This window comes from Astyanax mexicanus, chromosome 10, assembly GCF_023375975.1.
Source record: "Astyanax mexicanus isolate ESR-SI-001 chromosome 10, AstMex3_surface, whole genome shotgun sequence".
Classification (NCBI taxonomy): Eukaryota; Metazoa; Chordata; class Actinopteri; order Characiformes; family Acestrorhamphidae; genus Astyanax; species Astyanax mexicanus.
Window position 1 is genome coordinate 52,518,698 of NC_064417.1, and position 21,828 is coordinate 52,540,525.

Here is a 21,828-nt window from a genome sequence, read left to right on the forward strand (position 1 = left end):
CATTTTTGATGGTCATTATGGTCTTTTTCGGTGACTGCACTTGAAGGTACTTTTAAAGTATTTGAAATTCTTCTTTTTAGATCAACTGACCTTCGTTTTTTAGTAAGAAGTAAAAAATGTGTTTTTTTTATTTAATTAGTTGAGAAGTTTCGGCATAATATGGATTAGAACGATACACAAGTAGGGCTATTCATTATTCACTACTGACCACGACCATCAGCTCTTAAACTCAAGGATTTCTCCTGAATCTCTGGATCTTTTGATGATATTATGAGCTGTATATGGTGGGATATTCAATATATTCACAATTGTGCATTGAGGAACATATTTTTTCAGAATTTCTTGAATAATCTTTTGAAAATATGTTGAAACTCTGTGCATCTTTGCTTCTGAGAGACTCTGCCTCTCAAAAATACTCGTTTTATGCCCAGCATAACCAAAAGGGAGAGACGACAAACAGCAAGTTTAAGTTCATTTTTACTCTCTACTCACGTAAAATAAATAAAATGATACAGTATAAATCCTTCTGCATGACTTATCCTGATCAATATCAATTTACTCACCTTTTACAAACAGGACTAGCATATTAACCTTTAACAAACTTTAGCAAACGTTAAATTCAGCATTTGCTTCATTACCAAAGATCTTGGCTACTATTCCCTGTGTAAATGAGTAGCAGCCCTAAAGTAAACTAGAATGAATGACTAGAATAGCATTACTGAGGTAAATGTATAGCTGAAATTGCTTACACTGCTACAAACATTAGCTAGGTAGCTATATTTGTCACTATTACAGCACTGCTGAGGTAAAAGTGTGCTTAGAATTGCAGTGCTAAGGTAAATTTGTGATTAGAATAGCACTGCTGAGGACAATTTGTAATTAAAATAGCATTGCTGAGCTAAATTTGTGATTATAATAGCACTGCTGAGGCAAATGCATGATTAGAATAGCACTGCTTAGGAAAATTTGTAATTAAAATAGCAGTGCTGAGGTAAATGTGCGATTAGAATAGCACTGCTGAGGACAATTTGTAATTAAAATAGCAGTGCTGAGGTAGCCAGTAGCACTGGCAAGGTAAAGTTGTGATTAAAATAACACTAGCAAGAATTAGAATTAGAATAGTTCTAGAATAGTATTAAAATAGCATTGCTGAGGTTTATCTGTGTATATTTTACTCCATAGCCTCACTAAAGAAAACGTATGCGTAAAATTGCTAAAACTGCTAAAGACGTTAGCTTTTATAGCACTGCTATAATAGCACTGCTGAGGTAAATGTATGTTTAGAATAGCACCGCTGAGGTAAATGTATGATTATAATAACTGTTAGCTGTAATTGTCATTTTAATTAGATTTTCTTTGACATTTAGCCTAATATAATTTAAGCCTTATATATATATATATATATATATATATATATATATATATATATATATATATATATATATATATATATATATATAATATCTTATCATATATGGTAAAAACTTATTAAAATAAATGGGAACCTGAAAAAAAATCTGTGTTCAGTTTTGGCTAAAAACTTACATTTTGGTTCATTTCTAAATAAATGACATATAAAAGGCTGGAGTTTAAGGAGAGCTTGCTGTTTGTCATTACTGAGTGTAGTTGGAGACGTGTCCTACTTTTTTGGAAGATTGACTGCCGGAGAGTCAATCTTTAAACTAACTCTCTGTGTATATTTTACTTCATAGTCCCAGTAAAGTAAATGCATTGCTAAGGTAAATGCATGATTATAATAGCACTGCTGATGTAAATGTATGATTGGAATAGTACTTCTGAGGTAAATGTATGGTTAGAATAGCACTGCTGATGTAAATCTATGATTGGACTAGAAGTGCTAAGGTAAATTTGTGATTAGAATAGCACTGCTGAGGTAAATGTATGTTTAGAATAGCATTGCTGAGGTAAATGCATGATTATAATAGCACTGCTAATTGTAATTATGTTTTTTTTGTGTAATATAAATTAGCCTAATATATATAATATTTTATTAACATATATAGTAAAAAATACTAAAATAAATGAAAATCTGACAAAATCTGTGTTCGATTTTGGCTAAAAACTTACATTTTGGTTTATTTTTAAATAAATGACGTATAAAAGGCTGGGTTTTGAGGAGAGCTTGCTGTTTGTCATTACTGAGTGTTGTTGGAGACGTGTCCTACTTTTTTGGGAGATTGACTGCAGGAGGGTGATAATGTGACAGCGACACTGAGATGCCACTTCTTATAGAGATGGATTAGGAACATTTGGTGCAATGCTTGCTTTTAATAATTACATTTTAGAAAACATGGCTGAGGCGTGAGAATTTTCATTAAAAACAGTATTTTATGTTTTTCTCTGTTCCCGGTTTGTTTCTCCGACTCCCGGATGCCCTCATATTACAGAGCAGCTTTTATTTTAATATAGTTTCACAGGAGGATTCGCCACCCTTTCATTTATCTCAGTAATCACGTCCCGCGGCCACGTCTCTCAGAGCAGGTGGGATACAGAACAGCAAACATCTCGACACCAAAAACACAAAAAAGAGACAAAACCGGACAAAAAAGCAGACAAAAAACGTACAAAAAGCAGACGAATAAAACGTACAAAAACAGACAAAAACAGACAAAAGCAGACAAAAAACAGACAAAAAACGTACAAAAACAGACAAATAAACAGACAAAAACAGACAAAACGTACAAAAAAGAGACAAAACTGAACAAAAAAAAAACAGACAAAAAACTTACAAAAACAGACAAAAAAAACAGACAAAAACATAAAAAAACAGACAAAAAAGAGACAGAAAATGTACAAAAACAGACAAAAAAACAGGCAAAAGCAGACAAAAAACGTGCAAAAACAGACAAAAAACAGACAAAAATCGTACAAAAACTGACAAAAAACAGACAAAAAGCAGACAAAAAACGTACAAAAACAGACAAAAAACAGACAAAAAACGTACAAAACAGACAAAAACAGACAAAAGCACAGCGGTTTAGGTAATTCAGCCTTCAGGCGTCACTTATCTGCTGGTTTATTCACACCTGGATCAGTTTACAGAACATAACATTAATTATAATATTCATACAAGACATTATTATATTATTATAACAGCACAGTACCAGTCACAAGTTCAGACACGCCTTCTCATTCAATTTCACTTCTTTTTTATTTTATTTTTTTTATTTTTTTATTTTTTATTATTTAATTTTTCCTACATAGTGAATAAATACTGAAGTGATCTATCAGATTATGAAGGAACACATAAGGAATCATGTATTAACTTAAAAAAATAATAATAAATATGTAGTAACTTAAAAAAAAGTGTTAAACAAACAGAGGTTGGTGACGCTGATGAACTTATTCTGTACAACAGAATAAACTAAACTCCATATGTTTTTTTTTTTTATAGTATAAAGCTATACAGCTAAAAAGGCTTCCTCTATGCTGGTCGGCTTGGTATTGTTAAGTGGTTGCTAGGTGGTTGCTATGGTGTTGCTATGGTGTCCATGGTGGTTGCTAAGGTGTTGCTAAGTGGTTGCTTGGTGGTTGCTATGGTGTTGTTATGGTGTCCATGGTGGTTGCTAGGTGGTTGCTATGATGTTGCTATGGTGTCCATGATGATTGCTAAAGTATTACTAGGTGGTCGCTATGGTGTTGCTATGGTGTCCATGATGGTTGCTAAGGTGTTGCTAAGTGGTTGCTAGGTGGCTGCTAAGGTTTTGCCAAGTGGTTGCTACGGTGTTGCTATGGTATCAGTTTTTCGCAATGCGCAAACAATTATTTAATTGTTTAATTATTTAAATTATTTAATTTAATTAATTTGAATGGTACTATAAGTAATATATCTAACATTCTTCATAAATTAACACTTTTCCCAGATATATTCACACTATGCCATAGTTTCTATAATATATAGCAGTTTTCTACTCCACACAAACTTAGTTATTTAAAAGATGTTAAAAAAATAATTAAAATTAAGAAAAACATTGAATAAAAAGGGCAGTATCCAAACGTTTCACTGGTACTGTACCTGATTCTACAGGTCTAGGGTGGCGCAACTGTCTAACTGCATGTATATAAACTGACTTCAATATACTGAATCCATTTTATTTAACTTTTTATTTAACATTTTATTTAAGATTATTTTATTCAGGGACACAGTTAAATACGGGGTGTTTTAAATAGTTATCTTTATTTTTGGGTGAAAACTCAAGAAATATAAAGTATATAAACTCAAGAGTCAATGAAGGACAATACAATGTGAATTAAGGTATTTATGTCCTGTAATATCTGGCACAGCAGCGTTTCATGTTTATGGATGATTCTTTGAGATACTTTTCTCATAATAACACAATAAGCTCATTTTAATCTCATTTTAATCTCAGAGAGGCTTAACCAACCGTCTGCGAGCTGCAAAGAGACGTTACCTAGATACCAATGTATTCAGACTGTGTCTGTCCCCCGAGTCAAACAAAAACATCAAAAAACTAAAACAGTAAATCTAAATAACTTAACTTATATTAAACAATCATATCCAGACTGTAGTACTAACATTTCAAGCCTAAAGATTGGTTTACTTAATATTAGATCTCTGAATTCAAAAGCAGTTCTAGTGAATGAAATGATAACTGATCAGAAATTCGATGTTCTGTGTCTGACAGAAACCTGGATTAGGCCAAATGAATATGTAGCATTAAATGAAGCCACCCCTGCAGGCTATAATTATATACACAATCCGAGATTGTCCGGTAGAGGAGGTGGGGTCTGCATATTTTTCCAAAGTACCTTAGTTAGCAATCAGAAACACTATGATAATTTTACTTCTTTTGAGCTTCTTTACACCAGTATAATTAATCCAGTTACAAAAAAGAATGCATTTTCTTTAATTAACATCTACAGACCACCAGGGCCCTATTTAGAATTTTTAAAAGAATTTAGTGATTTTGTCACAGACTTAGCAGTAAGTAATGATAAAGTGATTATAGTTGGAGACTTCAACATTCATTTCGAAAAATTGGATGATCCATTAAAAAAAGCATTCACATCGATTTTAGACTCAGTTGGTATTATTCAAAATATAACAGGACCTACTCATTACTGTAATCATACTCTGGATTTAGTTTTGACCCTGGGTGTGAGCATAGATAACCCGAATATTCGTTCTCAAACCTCCGCAATTTCAGATCATTACCTTATTTCATTTAAATTACATCTTAGTCATAATATACGTACATCCCCTAGCTACTCTGTAAAACGTTCAATTACGCCTTTTACAGCCCAACAATTTACACATAAGCTTCCAGATTTCTCAACTCTAATGTACTCTCCTATAGACCCAGTAGAACTAGACAAACTAACCGAAGGTTTAGAAAATACCTTTCGCTCTACCTTAGATGTTGTAGCACCCCTTAAACACAAAATAGAGAGACAGAAAAAGCTCGCACCGTGGTACAATGATCAAACTCGTACCTTAAAGCAGTTAGTACGAAATTTAGAGCGTAAATATCGATCAACTAAACTGGAAGTGTTTCACTCTGCGTGGAAAGACAGTCTTGTTAAATATAGAAAAGAACTTAATAAAGCCCGCTCAGCATATCTGGCCTCACAGATCGAGATGAATAAAAATAATCCTAGAGTTCTCTTTAGTGTTATTTCCAAATTAACTAAAAACCAGGCAGGTACTGAACCTCAGATTCCAGCCATTTACACCAGCAACGATTTTATGGACTTCTTCAATAGTAAAATTGAAAACATTCGGGATAAAATTAAACAGATAAATATTACGTCCTCTCTGTCATCTGGTCTGGCTGATCTAGAACAAAACTCTGTTACTGAAGTTAGGTTGGAAGTCTTTAACCCACTTCCACAGCTAGAACTAGAGAAAATTATCTCCTCTTCAAACAGCACAACCTGCACACTTGATGCTGTTCCCACAAAATTACTAAAACAGGTACTGCCAGATATAATTAAACCTCTGTTAATGATAGTAAACTCATCGCTCGCCCTGGGCCATGTACCCAAAGCCTTTAAAACTGCTGTAATTAAACCTCTGATCAAGAAACCAAATCTTGATCCTAGTGTACTGTCTAACTATAGACCTATTTCAAACTTACCCTTTATTTCTAAGATTTTAGAAAAAGCTGTAGCCCAACAACTTTGCTCTTACCTGCAAAGAAACCAGATCTATGAAAAATTTCAATCTGGATTTAGGCCTTATCATAGCACTGAGACAGCTTTAGTTAGAATAACAAACGATCTACTTATAGCCGCCGACCAAGGCTGTGTTTCCTTACTCGTACTTCTCGATCTGAGCGCAGCCTTTGATACAATAGATCATACTATCCTTTTAGAAAGACTAGAGAACATGGTCGGTGTAACTGGAACTGCATTATCATGGTTTAAATCATACTTAACCGATCGCTATCAGTTTGTGAGGATAAATGATATGTCTTCCAGTTATACCAAGGTAAGATATGGAATTCCACAAGGCTCTATATTAGGACCGTTATTATTTACATTATATATGCTCCCACTGGGCAAAGTTATTAGAAAACACAATGTGAATTTTCATTGTTATGCGGATGACACGCAGCTCTTCATATCAGCCAAACCTGATGACAGAGTGAGATTAAAGAAAATCGAGGATTGTGTAGAAGATGTAAAATCATGGATGTCGCACAACTTCCTCCTATTAAATAGTGATAAAACAGAAGTTCTCCTATTAGGCCCCAAAGCTGCTAGAAATAAATTATCAGACTTAATGCTAAATCTGGCTGACTTCTCAGCCACCCCTGGTTCAGCAGCTAAAAACCTTGGAGTTATCATAGATTCAGATCTAGCATTCGATAAACACATATCTAATGTTACTAGAACAGCTTTTCTACACCTCCGTAATATTGCCAAGCTAAGAAATGCCCTATCACTGCATGACGCAGAAAAATTAGTACATGCCTTTATTACCTCAAGGCTAGATTATTGTAATGCGCTACTGTCTGGATGTTCCGGCAGTAACTTAAATAAACTTCAGCTAGTTCAAAATGCTGCAGCCAGGGTCCTTACTAAAACTAGAAAATTTGACCATATTAGTCCAGTACTATCAGCACTGCACTGGCTTCCAGTCAAATTCCGCATAGACTATAAAATTCTCCTGTTAACGTATAAAGCCCTACACGGACTCGCTCCTGAGTATTTACAAGACCTCATCTCCTGTTATGAACCACCGCGATTACTCAGATCTCAGGGTGCTGGTTTATTAGTAGTGCCTAAAATTCAGAGGAGCTCTGCAGGAGGAAGAGCTTTCTCTTATAAAGCGCCTCAACTCTGGAATAATCTCCCCGAATATGTTCGGGACTCAGACACAGTCTCAATCTTTAAGTCTAGACTGAAAACTTACTTGTTTAGTTTAGCTTTTGGTAATTAATGTTTTTCCCTTTAGATAAGGCTGCAGATTCAGGGGTTCATGGACAGAGGAAATTGTGGTAAACTGAGATGCTGGTGCTGTTGTTCTCCCACTGCACACGGTCACTCAGGTTTGTGGACGGTGGAGTGGGTGGATGCTGGTGTTTCAGGGTGCCTCCATGTCTATGTTACCTTCTGGCTCTCTGCCTTTAGTTAGGCTGTTTTATTCAGTTCTGCCGGAGTCATTTGCCACACTCTGATAATGTTTTAATATTCTCAGTTTTGCATAAATCCAGTCAAAACTAATTCCATCTCTCTGCTTTCCTCCGAGTTACTGACTGCCCACCTGTCTGACCCGATACCGATGTTGGACCCTCAGGCTCTCGCGTCTCCTGTCCAGCCAGACTGATGGAAGTTTCTGAAGTCAGCTCTTCTCCACCACCACCACAGATCAGCTGCTCATCGACCATCTTACTCTCCACTACAGATTACATCCAAGCCATTAGTGGCGCTATTACACTCCTGAGTACATAAAACCTATATGGATGTATAAAAGACTTTTTAAATTTTAATTTAAAAGCCGTTTGACCAGTGGTAGGATGGTCCCCCCTTTAATGTGAGTCTTGGTCCTCCCAAGGTTTCTTCCTCCTCCTGCAGCTCTGAGGGAGTTTTTCCTTGCCTCCGCGCTCACTGGGGGTTCTGTATTATGTATATTCTATGTTTAATGTTTTGCCTGATTCTTTGTCCTGTAATCATGTTTCTGTAAAGCTGCTTTGTGCCAACACCTGTTGTAAAAAGCGCTATACAAATAAATTTGATTTGATTTGATTTGATGATTTTCATGATTGTGTATCTTCTCAAAAAAAAAAAAAAAAAAAGCCTCAGAAGAAATTATTACTTCTTCAAATGTCCAACACTTTCTTCTGCAGAATATTTACATTCTTATTGAATATTCATTCAGAAAATTGGACAGAACTGCAGGGTCTTATTTAATATTCATTAATATGGATGATGCACAATCACAATAACTCATTGCATTCATAAAATCAGATTAATCAATAATTCATTTTTGTATTGCTGCAGTCATAAACCACTTCCATTACTACTGGAGACTGAATATCGTAATATTTGCTATAATATTCACAAAAATAAATATTATACAGTACCAGCCATAGTTTGGAAACCCTTTAAATTCCCTTTAAGTTATTTTAATTATTTTAAATTGTTCTTCTGTGTAGATTACTACTAAAGTTATCCAAACTTTTATTATTATTATTATTATTATTATTATTATTATTATTATTATTATTATTATTATTATTATTTCTTTTCTTCTTTTTTGTGTGTGAAAGTATTTGTGCACTTAATATTTATCATTACTGTTATTATTGTAACTTTGTTTAAACGTGTTTAACTTTGATGAACTAAACTAAAACTAAAATTAAACTAAACTAAAACTGAACTAAACTAAACTAAACTAAAACTGAACTAAACTGAACTAAACTAAACTAAACTCAACTAAAACTAAAGTAAACTAAAACTGAACTAAACAGAACTAAACTAAACTAAACTAAAACTAAACTAAAACTAAAATTAAACGAAACAAAACTAAACTGAACTAAACTAAAACTAAACTAAACTAAAACTGAACTAAACTAAACTAAAACTGAACTAAACAGAACTAAACTAAACTAAAACTAAACTAAAACTAAAATTAAACGAAACAAAACAAAACTAAACTGAACTAAACTAAAACTAAACTAAACTAAAACTGAACTAAACTAAACTAAACTAAAACTGAACTAAACAGAACTAAACTAAACTAAACTAAACTAAAACTAAACTAAAACTAAACTAAACTAAACTAAACTAAACTTAAACTAAACTAAAACTGAACTAAACTAAAACTGAACTAAACAAAAACTGAACTAAACAGAACTAAACTAAACTAAACTAAACTAAAACTGAACTAAACTGAACAAACTAAACTAAAACTGAACTGAACTGAACTAAAACTAAACTAAACTAAAACTAAACTAAACTAAAACTGACCTAAACTAAACTAAACTAAAACTGAACTAAACTAAACTAAACTAAACTAAACTAAAACTAAACTAAAACTAAACTAAACTAAAACTGACCTAAACTAAACTAAACTAAAACTGAACTAAACTAAACTAAACTAAACTAAAACTAAACTAAACTAAACTAAAACAGAACTATACTAAACTAAACTAAAACAGAACTATACTAAACTAAACTAAAACTAAACTAAAACAGAACTATACTAAACTAAACTAAACTGAACTAAACTAAAACTAAACTAAACTAAAACTGACCTAAACTACACTAAACTAAACTAAACTAAAACTAAACTAAACTAAAACTGACCTAAACTACACTAAACTAAACTAAACTAAACTAAAACTGAACTAAACTAAACTAAAACTAAACTAAAACTGACCTAAACTACACTAAACTAAACTAAACTAAACTAAAACTGAACTAAACTAAACTTAAACTAAACTAAACTAAACTAAACTAAACTAAACTAAACTGAACTAAACTAAACTAAACTAAACTAAACTAAACTAAACTAAAACTGAACTAAACTAAACTAAACTAAACTAAACTAAACTGAACTAAACTAAACTAAACTAAAACTGAACTAAACTAAACTTAAACTAAACTAAAACTGAACTAAACTAAACTTAAACTAAACTAAAACTGAACTAAACTAAACTAAAACTAAACTAAACTTAAACTAAACTAAAACTGAACTAAACTAAACTAAACTAAAACTAAACTAAACTAAACTGAACTAAACTAAACTAAACTAAAACTAAACTGAACTAAACTAAACTAAACTAAAACTGAACTAAACTAAACTAAACTAAACTGAACTAAAACTAAACTAAACTAAACTAAACTAAAACTGAACTAAACAGAACTAAACTAAACTAAAACTAAACTAAAACTGAACTAAACTAAACTAAACTTAAACTAAACTAAAACTGAACTAAACTAAAACTGAACTAAACAGAACTAAACTAAACTAAACTAAACTAAAACTGAACTAAACTAAACTAAACTGAACTAAACTAAAACTAAACTAAACTAAAACTGACCTAAACTACACTAAACTAAACTAAAACTACACTAAACTAAACTAAACTAAACTAAAACTGAACTAAACTAAACTAAACTAAAACTGAACTAAACTAAACTAAAACTAAACTAAACTAAACTAAAACTGACCTAAACTACACTAAACTAAACTAAACTAAACTAAACTAAACCTGAACTAAAACTGAACTAAACTAAACTAAAACTGAACTAAACTAAACTAAACTAAACTAAACTAAACCTGAACTAAAACTGAACTAAACTAAAACTGAACTAAACTAAACTAAACTAAACTAAAACTAAACTAAAACTGAACTAAACTAAACTAAAACTGAACTAAACTAAACTAAACTAAACTAAACTAAAACTAAACTAAAACTGAACTAAACTAAACTAAACTAAAACTGAACTAAACTAAACTAAACTAAACTAAACTAAACTAAACTAAACCTGAACTAAAACTGAACTAAACTAAACTAAAACTGAACTAAACTAAACTAAACTAAACTAAACTAAAACTAAACTAAAACTAAACTAAAACTGAACTAAACTAAACTAAAACTGAACTAAACTAAACTAAACTAAACTAAACTAAAACTGAACTAAACTGAACTATGAAGAAAAACATATGTAGTTATTTAGTAAACAAACAAAAAAACATGAAACAAACCAGAATACATATTTTATATACATTTTATATTCTTCAAAGTAGCACCTCTTGTTTTGAACATCTCTGCTGGATTTTCTCAGTCAGTTTTATGAGGTAGAGTCACCTGGAATTCAGGCTTTCAGTTAACAGCTGTGCTGAACTCATCAAGAGTTAATTACTTGAATTTCTTGTCTCTTAATAAAGTGTTTGAGAGCATCAGTTAAAGTAAAGTAGTGAAGAGGTAGAGTTGGTGTACAGTGAATAGCTCTAAGAACCAAAAACATTATGATGGTGAAACTGGCACTCATCAGGATGCCCAAGAAAAGGAAGAGTGAGAGTTTCCTCTGTTGCACAGGATAAGAAACTGCAAGTTAACAGCAAGAACTTGAACCAGGTAATGGTTTCATTAGGATAATTCACTCGTTTTTTATTAAAAATACATGTCCAAACTTTTTTTTAAATGTTTTACTACTTTATTACTTCTGAAAGACCAACATATAAAACACAATATATTTACATAACATTAAAATATATAACATTGCAGTTTTGTTTTAGTTGCAAATATGTGAGATCAACCATTTTCATATTATATGTTGATTACTAATTAAGAAGATAAGAAGTTTCCTACTGAAAAAATACTTTGAACTATTTTCCCCATATCTTTAAACTTTAAAACAGCTTAAATTTGACCCAGAACATTACAGGAAACAGGGTTAAGTCAAGTAGTTTTATTGGGGAAAAAATAAGAGCACTTAAAAATGATGCGTTTCTTTGATTTTACCACATTAAAAAATGAATATAATCAAGAGGAAGACGGATGATCACAAACCATCAAACCCCCAAACTGAACTGCTTGAATTTTTTCACCAGGAGTAAAGCAGCATAAAGTTATCCAAAAGCAGTGTGTAAGACTGGTGGAGGAGAACATGATGCCAAGATGCATAAAAAAAATGTAATTATAAAATTTGGAATTTGGGAGAAATGTTGTCTGTAGTTTATAGAATAAAACAACAATGTTCATTTTACGCAAACATAAACCTATAAATAGCAAAATCAGAGAAACTGATTCAGAAACTGAAATTAATTTACACTTTTAAGTTACTACCTGATGCCTTATGTGTTCTCTCTCTTCCTGTTCCTCTCAAGACTTTTTCTACAGAGAGAGAGAGAGAGAGAGAGAGAGACTGGGAGGCTGGTGAAAGCTGGATCCCAGGGGAGATCATTTCATTTTCAGGTGCTGCAGTGATTGCAGGAGGTCATCTGTTGAGTCTGGCTCAATGTCAGCCCCTCCAGGAGGAGCCGAGTCGAGTCGAGCCGAGCCGAGCCGGGTGGCTGATCGTCGCGGGTCCTCTCGCGCTCTTCCCTCTCCAAAGCCGAGCTCCAAGAAAGCAGAAAAAGCGGAGAAAGCCTCCCGCCCGCGATAAAAGAGGCATTCAGCCGCGAACACCAAAGACCTAATCGCCAAAAACAGCCGGGAGATTGCGCCAGATCCCAGGGGGCGAAGAATGGGGCGATAGGGGATTTCTGTAGCCCACACTAATAGTTTCTTATTTTTTTATTTTCCTCCTGACACATCTCAAAAGAGATTAGGATCCAATTCAATTAACTTTTATCTGGCTGGAAAAAAAAAGAGCTGGATTTTTCTCTTTTTTTCCATAGGGAGGAAAAAATTCCCACCATCACAAAGAGTAGAGTACGGGGGGGGGGGGGGGGGGGGTCGAGGAAGCATAGAGGAAGCGTAGAGGAAGACTAGAGGAAGGGTAGAGGAAGTGCAGAGGAAGTTTTGAGAAAGAGTAGATGAAGCGTAGAGGAAGAGTAGAAGAAGCGTAGAGGAAGAGTAGAAGAAGTGTAAAGGGAGCGTAGAGGAAGCCTAGAGGAAGAGTAGAGGGAGCATAGAGGAAACGTAGAGGAAGCGTAGAAGAAGAGTAGAGGGAGTGTTGAAGAAATGTAGAGGGAGCATAGAGGAAGAGTAGAGGGAGTGTAGAGGAAGCGTAGAGGAATAGTAGAGGAAGCATAGAGAAAGAGTAGAGGAGGGGTCGAGGAAGCGTAGAGGAAGACTAGAGGAAGGGTAGAGGAAGCGCAGAGGAAGTTTTGAGAAAGAGTAGATGAAGCATAGAGGAAGAGTAGAAGAAGCGTAGAGGAAGAGTAGAAGAAGTGTAGAGGGAGCGTAGAGGGAGCGTAGAGGAAGCCTAGAGGAAGAGTAGAGGGAGCATAGAGGAAACGTAGAGGAAGCGTAGAAGAAGAGTAGAGGGAGTGTTGAAGAAATGTAGAGGGAGCATAGAGGAAGCGTAGAGGAAGACTAGAGGAAGGGTAGAGGAAGTGCAGAGGAAGTTTTGAGAAAGAGTAGATGAAGCGTAGAGGAAGAGTAGAAGAAGCATAGAGGAAGAGTAGAAGAAGTGTAAAGGGAGCGTAGAGGAAGCCTAGAGGAAGAGTAGAGGGAGCATAGAGGAAACGTAGAGGAAGCGTAGAAGAAGAGTAGAGGGAGTGTTGAAGAAATGTAGAGGGAGCATAGAGGAAGAGTAGAGGGAGTGTAGAGGAAGCGTAGAGGAATAGTAGAGGAAGCATAGAGAAAGAGTAGAGGAGGGGTCGAGGAAGCGTAGAGGAAGACTAGAGGAAGGGTAGAGGAAGCGCAGAGGAAGTTTTGAGAAAGAGTAGATGAAGCATAGAGGAAGAGTAGAAGAAGCGTAGAGGAAGAGTAGAAGAAGTGTAGAGGGAGCGTAGAGGAAGCCTAGAGGAAGAGTAGAGGGAGCATAGAGGAAACGTAGAGGAAGCGTAGAAGAAGAGTAGAGGGAGTGTTGAAGAAATGTAGAGGGAGCATAGAGGAAGAGTAGAGGGAGTGTAGAGGAAGCGTAGAGGAATAGTAGAGGAAGCATAGAGAAAGAGTAGAGGAGGGGTCGAGGAAGCGTAGAGGAAGACTAGAGGAAGGGTAGAGGAAGCGCAGAGGAAGTTTTGAGAAAGAGTAGATGAAGCATAGAGGAAGAGTAGAAGAAGCGTAGAGGAAGAGTAGAAGAAGTGTAGAGGGAGCGTAGAGGGAGCGTAGAGGAAGCCTAGAGGAAGAGTAGAGGGAGCATAGAGGAAACGTAGAGGAAGCGTAGAAGAAGAGTAGAGGGAGTGTTGAAGAAATGTAGAGGGAGCATAGAGGAAGAGTAGAGGGAGTGTAGAGGAAGCGTAGAGGGAGTGTTGAAGAAATGTAGAGGGAGCATAGAGGAAGAGTAGAGGGAGTGTAGAGGAAGCGTAGAGGAATAGTAGAGGAAGCATAGAGAAAGAGTAGAGGAGGGGTCGAGGAAGCGTAGAGGAAGACTAGAGGAAGGGTAGAGGAAGCGCAGAGGAAGTTTTGAGAAAGAGTAGATGAAGCGTAGAGGAAGAGTAGAAGAAGCGTAGAGGAAGAGTAGAAGAAGTGTAGAGGGAGCGTAGAGGAAGCATAGAGGAAGAGTAGAGGGAGCGTAGAGGAAGCGTAGAAGAAGAGTAGAGGGAGTGTTGAAGAAATGTAGAGGGAGCATAGAGGAAGAGTAGAGGGAGTGTAGAGGAAGCGTAGAGGAAGACTAGAGGACGCGTAGAGGAATAGTAGAGGAAGCATAGAGAAAGAGTAGAGGAAGTGTAGAGAAAGCATGGAGGAAGATTAGAGCAAGTAGAGTAAGATTAGAGGAAGTGTAGAGAAAGAGTAGAGGGAGTGTAGAGGAACAACACTCCCTCGAGTAGAGGAAGCGTAGAGGAAGAGTAGAGGGAGCATAAGGGGGAGCGTAGAGGAAGAGTACAGGGAGCATAGAGGATGCGTAGAGGAAGAGTAACGGATGCATAGAGAAAGAGTAGAGGAAGTGTAGAGAAAGCATGGAGGAAGATTAGAGCAAGTAGAGGAAGATTAGAGGAAGCGTAGAGAAAGAGTAGAGGAAGCGTAGAGAAAGAGTAGAGGGAGTGTAGAGGAACAACACTCCCTCGAGTAGAGGAAGCGTAGAGGAAGAGTAGAGGGAGCATAAGGGGGAGCGTAGAGGAAGAGTACAGGGAGCATAGAGGATGCGTAGAGGAAGAGTAACGGATGCATAGAGGAAGCGTAGAGGAAGAGTAGAGGAAGCGAAGAGGAAACGTAGAGGAAGTGTAGAAAAAGAGTAGAGGGAGCGTAGAGGAAGCCTAGAGGAAGAGTCGAAGAAGCGTAGAGGAAGCGTAGAGGAAATGTAGAGGAAGTATAGAGGAAGAGTAGAGGAGGGGTCGAGGAAGCGTAGAGGAAGACTAGAGGAAGGGTAGAGGAAGCGCAGAGGAAGTTTTGAGAAAGAGTAGATGAAGCGTAGAGGAAGAGTAGAAGAAGCGTAGAGGAAGAGTAGAAGAAGTGTAGAGGGAGCGTAGAGGAAGCATAGAGGAAGAGTAGAGGGAGCGTCGAGGAAGCATAGAAGAAGAGTAGAGGGAGTGTTGAAGAAATGTAGAGGGAGCATAGAGGAAGAGTAGAGGGAGTGTAGAGGAAGCGTAGAGGAAGACTAGAGGACGCGTAGAGGAATAGTAGAGGAAGCATAGAGAAAGAGTAGAGGAAGTGTAGAGAAAGCATGGAGGAAGATTAGAGCAAGTAGAGTAAGATTAGAGGAAGTGTAGAGAAAGAGTAGAGGGAGTGTAGAGGAACAACACTCCCTCGAGTAGAGGAAGCGTAGAGGAAGAGTAGAGGGAGCATAAGGGGGAGCGTAGAGGAAGAGTACAGGGAGCATAGAGGATGCGTAGAGGAAGAGTAGAGGAAGCGAAGAGGAAACGTAGAGGAAGTGTAGAGAAAGAGTAGAGGGAGCGTAGAGGAAGCCTAGAGGAAGAGTCGAAGAAGCGTAGAGGAAGCGTAGAGGAAATGTAGAGGAAGTATAGAGGAAGTGTAGAGGAAGCAGCGTCATGCCAGCAGTTCACATCGCTCATTGCAATTTCTGCAAGTGTGCATTTCTGCACAGAGCTGCTCTGTTACAACACACTGAATTTACAATGCAAATCAAACCCAGATGGAGTCGATTTTCCATTTTAATGCCGACCCTCTGGAGAGCGCCGCCGCCGCCGCCGCAGTGAAGATGAAGAGTCCTGCCTGATCAGTTTTGCTGCTCTGCTTTTCTAAACTACAACCTGCAGCCTGTCGTACTCAACGCTTTACTTTACTTTACTCCACACGCCAGCTGATCAGGAAATTAGAGAACGCAGCGTTTCACTGTTTAAAACAGGAGCTTTTATCTACAGCAGCTACTCATTAGACCACACAGATCTGCTGAACGTAGCATAAACCATACTGGAGCTTTGGAGGGTTATTTAAGAGATTTGAATTATGGTATGTACACACAGACAGGAAAAATAGGGCATTAAACGTCCTTGGTTCAGTTTTTTTTTCCATTTAGTACAGTAATGATGAAATGGGTGTTCATTAGATTTCTGTTTTCATTTTCTTTCTTGCAAGTTTTTACGCCTTGTAACAGATGTATAATCTAACATACTGATGCTAGAAGATGTAAATATTGATAATTCTGATAATTGAGTAAATTGTATAATTACAGTTTATTGACAGGTTATGTAATTACACATGAAATATGTACTAAAAAAATGTCCCTTTTTAAATTAAAATGTGCAGCATTGGCCATCTTATAGCTATGAGACTATATATTTTCTCCAGACATAAAGAATTATTTCTCTTTTTTATTTGTTTAACAACATTTCTAATATCCTGGTAAGTTGCCATTCGATCGCATCTGTCATGCGGGGATGAGACGGGAGGCGGATTTATATGCGGGTAAGACCAAACTTTTAATAAATAACAAATAAACAAATAAACAAACAGGGGAATAACGAATATAAATATGTACATAAACAAACAACAGGGAGAAACGTAAAACAGATAATAACAAACAGGATTAGGGATATATACAGGGATAACTAAGTTACGTGAATATATACAAAACAAAGAAATAACGTGACTAGGACATAAACGTAAATATAAATAAGAAATAATTTTCCCATTTAGTACAGTGATGGTGAAATGGGTGTTCATAAGTTTCTTTGCCACTTTTTACATCTTGTAACAAAATTCCGATGGTATAATTCAACATACTGTTGCTACAATGTAATGTAATGTAATGTACAAGATGTAAAAGTTAAACGATCTGAAAATTGAGTAAATTTAAGTTAATTTTTTGATCCCACATTATAATTTGTGTATATACATTTTAACAATAAATGTAATAACAGTGTAACTACTGGTAAAATATGCATTGTTACAGATCAATTAGAGTTGTATAGGTTATGTTATTACATATGAAATACATACGAAAAAAGGAGCCGTTATCATTTTAGACAATTCTTTTTCTTTTTTTTGGCCCATTTTTAACATCTCGACAAGTTGCTATCTGATCTGATCCAATCTGTTTTTGCGTCTTGTAACAAAAATTCTAATGATATAATACAACCTACTTTTTGCTACTTTTTGATGAGATGTAAAAATGAAGAAATCTGTGTAGTTACACATTAATAATCATGTATTAACATTCAATAATACAAAATAGGGTGTTATACTTTTTTACTTTAGATTTCCCATTTGGTACAATAATGATGGAATGGGTGTTCATTTGATTTACATTTTTTAGTGTTTTTTCTCTTGCCTTTATTTGCATCTTGTAACAAGACTTCTGATTTTTCTGAAATTTAACCTACTTTTGCTACAAGATGTTAAAAAAAATGTTCAATTACAGTTGTACAGGTTATGTAATTTCACATATAATTTGTACAAAAAAGAAAATGTGCCAAAAAAAAAAAAAAGCTATGAGACTATTTTCTCCAGACCTAATAAATGTTTTCATGTTTTTGCCTTATTTTTAACATCCTGGTAAGTAAGCATTTGCCCAGTACTTACACTTTAGGCTATTAAATGATTGTTATCGTGTAACTACACAGTTATTAGATAACCAATGTGGGATCAACATTTTTTGTTTTGTTTTCCTCAAATTCGGATTGTGAGAGAAGAACTGGGAAAAAAGCAGGGAAAAATAAATATTATAGTTTAACACTCATTTTTTTGTTTGTTTTTAGTATCTTAGCTTTAAACAGTGAGAAAATTAAACTGGTAAATGTTAGACTGACTGTAGATTGTGCCAAAAAATACACTAAAAAAGGAAAGTACTACTTTTAAATGAAAATTTGCAGCACTGGCCATCTGTTTTTTTCTGCTTTTAGACTAATGATTTTCTCCAGACCTAATAAATATTCTAATGTTTTTGCTTCATTTTTAACATCCCGGCAAGTAAGTACTTCTTCAGTACTTACTTAATTTTAAGCTAGTATATGATTGTTAATGATTAACTACAAAGTTATTAGATAACTAACTTTTTTTTCTCCTAGCGAGGAAAATGAAATATTGTAGTTTAACACATTCTTTTTTTTTGTTTGTTTTTGGTATTCTAGCTTTAAACAGTGAGAAAATTGAACTGATAAACGTTAGACTGACTGTGGATTGTGCCAAAAAATTCCACACAAAAAAAGAAAAGTATTTTTTCAATATATCTATACTTTTTACATCCTGGTAATTTGCTCTCTGATCACATCATCAAGAACACTATTGTCAATTTATATTATTCTGCCACTGTTCATTTATTGAGCCAAAATCTGAGAGTTCTTTTTTTACAATCACATTTTTTTTAGTTCAGTTTTCCCATGTAGTACAGTGATGATGAAATGGGTGTTCATTAGGTTTCATGTTCGTTTTGTTTTCTATGCCACTTTTAACGTCTTGTAACAAAATTCTAATGGTGTAATCCAACATACTGTTGCAAAAAGATATAACATTTATATTATTCTGCCTATTCATTTATTGAGCCAAACACTAAATAAATGAGTTCTTCTTTTGCATTTTTAAGCCAAATTCCTTTAATTGATGGGAATTTGGTGCATCCCTCACATTCAGTGAGTTAACCATATTGTGATTTGCATCATTTTAGAAATTGAAATGACTTAGGGATAGACTGTATTAAAATTTTTTCAGCTCATCAGTAAAATCGCTGCTCCTTTTAAATGAAAATATGCCGCACTGTCCATCTGTACAGTAAGAGGCTAATTATTTTCTCCAGACACTTTTCCCAAAGTATTTTACTTCTGTTAAGGTTTATTTCAAAGAAAGGAACCGGTGGTGAGAAGTGCTGAGGTGCAAAAAAAATATATATGGCTATGAAACATTTAAAAATAATAATAATTGGATCACATAATTATGCATTTATAGCTGAACTAGGTGGGTTAAAGGTCCTGCTCAGAAGTAAAGTTAGGTCTAAAAAGGTGTAAGATTTTAGGTTTAATTCAAGGGGTTGAACAATAAAGCCAATATTCTATAAAGTGTTTAGAACATTATAGTTTTAAACAACATTGAAACATAACTTTCACACTGCCTGTCTCTGTCTTGTGTTTCCCTATTTTGTTCCCATGTGCTCCTGTCCTCTGTTTTCCTGTCTTGTGTTCCCAGCCATTTGCCCTTTAGCCCCGCCTGTCTCATTTGTAACCCCGCCTCCTTGTTACTTCTCCAGGTGTCCCTTGTCTGTGCCTTTGTTCTCTATCAGGCTCTAGCCTCTGTATGTTGACCATGTCTCAGTATTCCCTGTCTTTTGTTCGATTTCTCTTTGTTTGTTCCTCAATCCTGCAGTTTTGTCTAAGTTTAGTTTCTGCTTTGTTTTCTTTAGTTTATGTTTCTTAATTTGTTTATTTGCTTGTTTGTTTATTAGTCTTATTGTCAATCCTTTGTTTTTTTTTTTTTTTTATAGTTTTTGTTTCTGTAGCCTTAGTGTTTGTTTTACTGCCCTATAGTGTTTGTTTTTTGTTTATTATTATAATAAGAAAATAAACTAGACCTGCATTTGCATCCTGCCTCCAACTTGCTACCATTACATTGCAGTTTTGTTTTAGTTATTTTTTATTTTATTTTATTTTTTGCAGGGGGTGGTTGCAAATATGTGAGATTAACCATTTTCATATTATATGAATATTACACTAATTAAGGCAATCAGAAGATATTTTATACTAAAAAAAAGTACTTTTACCTATTTTTGCTTGATCTTCAAATGGGTCAATTTGACCCATAACATGCAGTTAAAGGATAGAGATAGTGGGAATTCTTGATTTGGCACATTCTGAGAAAAAAGAGTACCGTGGTGAACTCAGGAATCCAAATGGGTGATCTGTAGCGGCCCACTTGGATTAATCACAAGACAATGCTCGGAGCTTCTACTGGTGCAACTTTATTTCTCTCCTCTTCTCACCACAGACGTTTTGACACCGTGAAAACTACATAACAGATACAAAACACAAATGCCATAGTACCATATTTCACAGATAATGAATAGAACAGTATTTAAACTTTTAAATTAGTAATTCTTAGCAAACTTCCACATGAATTTAACCTTTTAAGTTATTATGAGTTACAGTTCCTACTGAAAATAAAATAATAATAACCATTTCTCTTTGTCTTAAATGAAATAAATCACTCATTTGAATTAATGCACAATTTGTCTCTTCATACCTCCTTCTGCTTCCAAGGGCGCTAAGTTTGAGCTTTGTCTGCCAACAGCCTATCTTCCACACACCTCTCAGTGACAGTCTATGCGTGACATACAAATGACACACAAAAAACGGAGCAAACTACAATAAAATATCTTTCAAAAGTGTCAACACAGAAAATAATAAATAATTAATTTGTTCTCATGTTTTTACCGTTTCTGGAGCAACGTGCACAGCATTATGGTGAGAACTCGAACAGAAGGTTTAGCGTCAGTAATAACAGGAGGTAGTAGAATAAGAGCGGAGCTCTTCAAAATAAAAGCCCAAAATGTAGAGTGGTAGAACTGCATCATTTACCAAAGAAAAATAAATAAATAAATAAAATATTCAGCTGTCATTTACACTCCCACCAAATCCTGCTACAATGAATAAAATAATACATAAACAAAACTAGATGAATTGTACAGGATTTCTTGACTCTAATAAATGACAGAAGTGATCAGAAGTATACAGGTGAACTGTATATCACAATCAATCAAGCAGTGTCTGCTTCAATTAATTCTCAAGGAGAAGTACTAATTTTTGTATAGGCCTCTCAATAACTGAAGGTTTAGAGTGAGGATCTTGTGTTCTGTGAGGCTTTCGTTCTCCTACTTGGACTTTGACTCGGCGTACCAAGCCGTCACTTTCTTGAACAGTTTCCACTACCCGTCCTAGTTGCCAATGATTTCTTGGGCGGTTGTCATCTTTAATAATGACAATGTCATTGACTTTGAGATTGCGTTGAGGTAAGTGCCATTTTTGTCTTATGGATATGTTGAGCAGATACTCCCTTTTCCAACGACCCCAAAATTGTTCAATGAGATACTGAACTCTCCTCCATCTCTTTGTGGCATACAAATCCTCCTTAACAAATACTCCAGGGGGAGGAAGTGCAACTTTCGATTTCATCATGATGAGGTGATTTGGTGTTAAAGGTTCCATAGCTTGAGGATCATTTATTCCATCTACTGTTAATGGGCGGCTGTTAACGATAGCCGTGGCTTCATAGAACAGTGTTCTAAGAGAAGCGTCATCAAGTCGACCTGGGCATTGTGCAAAAGTAGCATTTAGCACGTTTCTAATGGTTCTAATTTGCCGTTCCCAGACACCACCTGCGTGACTGGCAGAGGGGG

At 35.2% G+C, this 21,828-nt stretch overlaps 1 long non-coding RNA gene across 1 annotated transcript; it reads right to left on the minus strand.

The window, feature by feature from the left end:
• Window positions 1-20,371: 20,371 nt before the first annotated feature.
• On the minus strand, window positions 20,372-21,274 carry LOC125804740 (uncharacterized). The gene is made up of 2 exons (XR_007440911.1): window positions 20,867-21,274; window positions 20,372-20,753 (listed from the first exon to the last, which is right to left on the minus strand). It is a non-coding gene; the product is annotated as an uncharacterized LOC125804740 (long non-coding RNA).
• Between the last annotated feature and the right edge of the window lie 554 nt (window positions 21,275-21,828).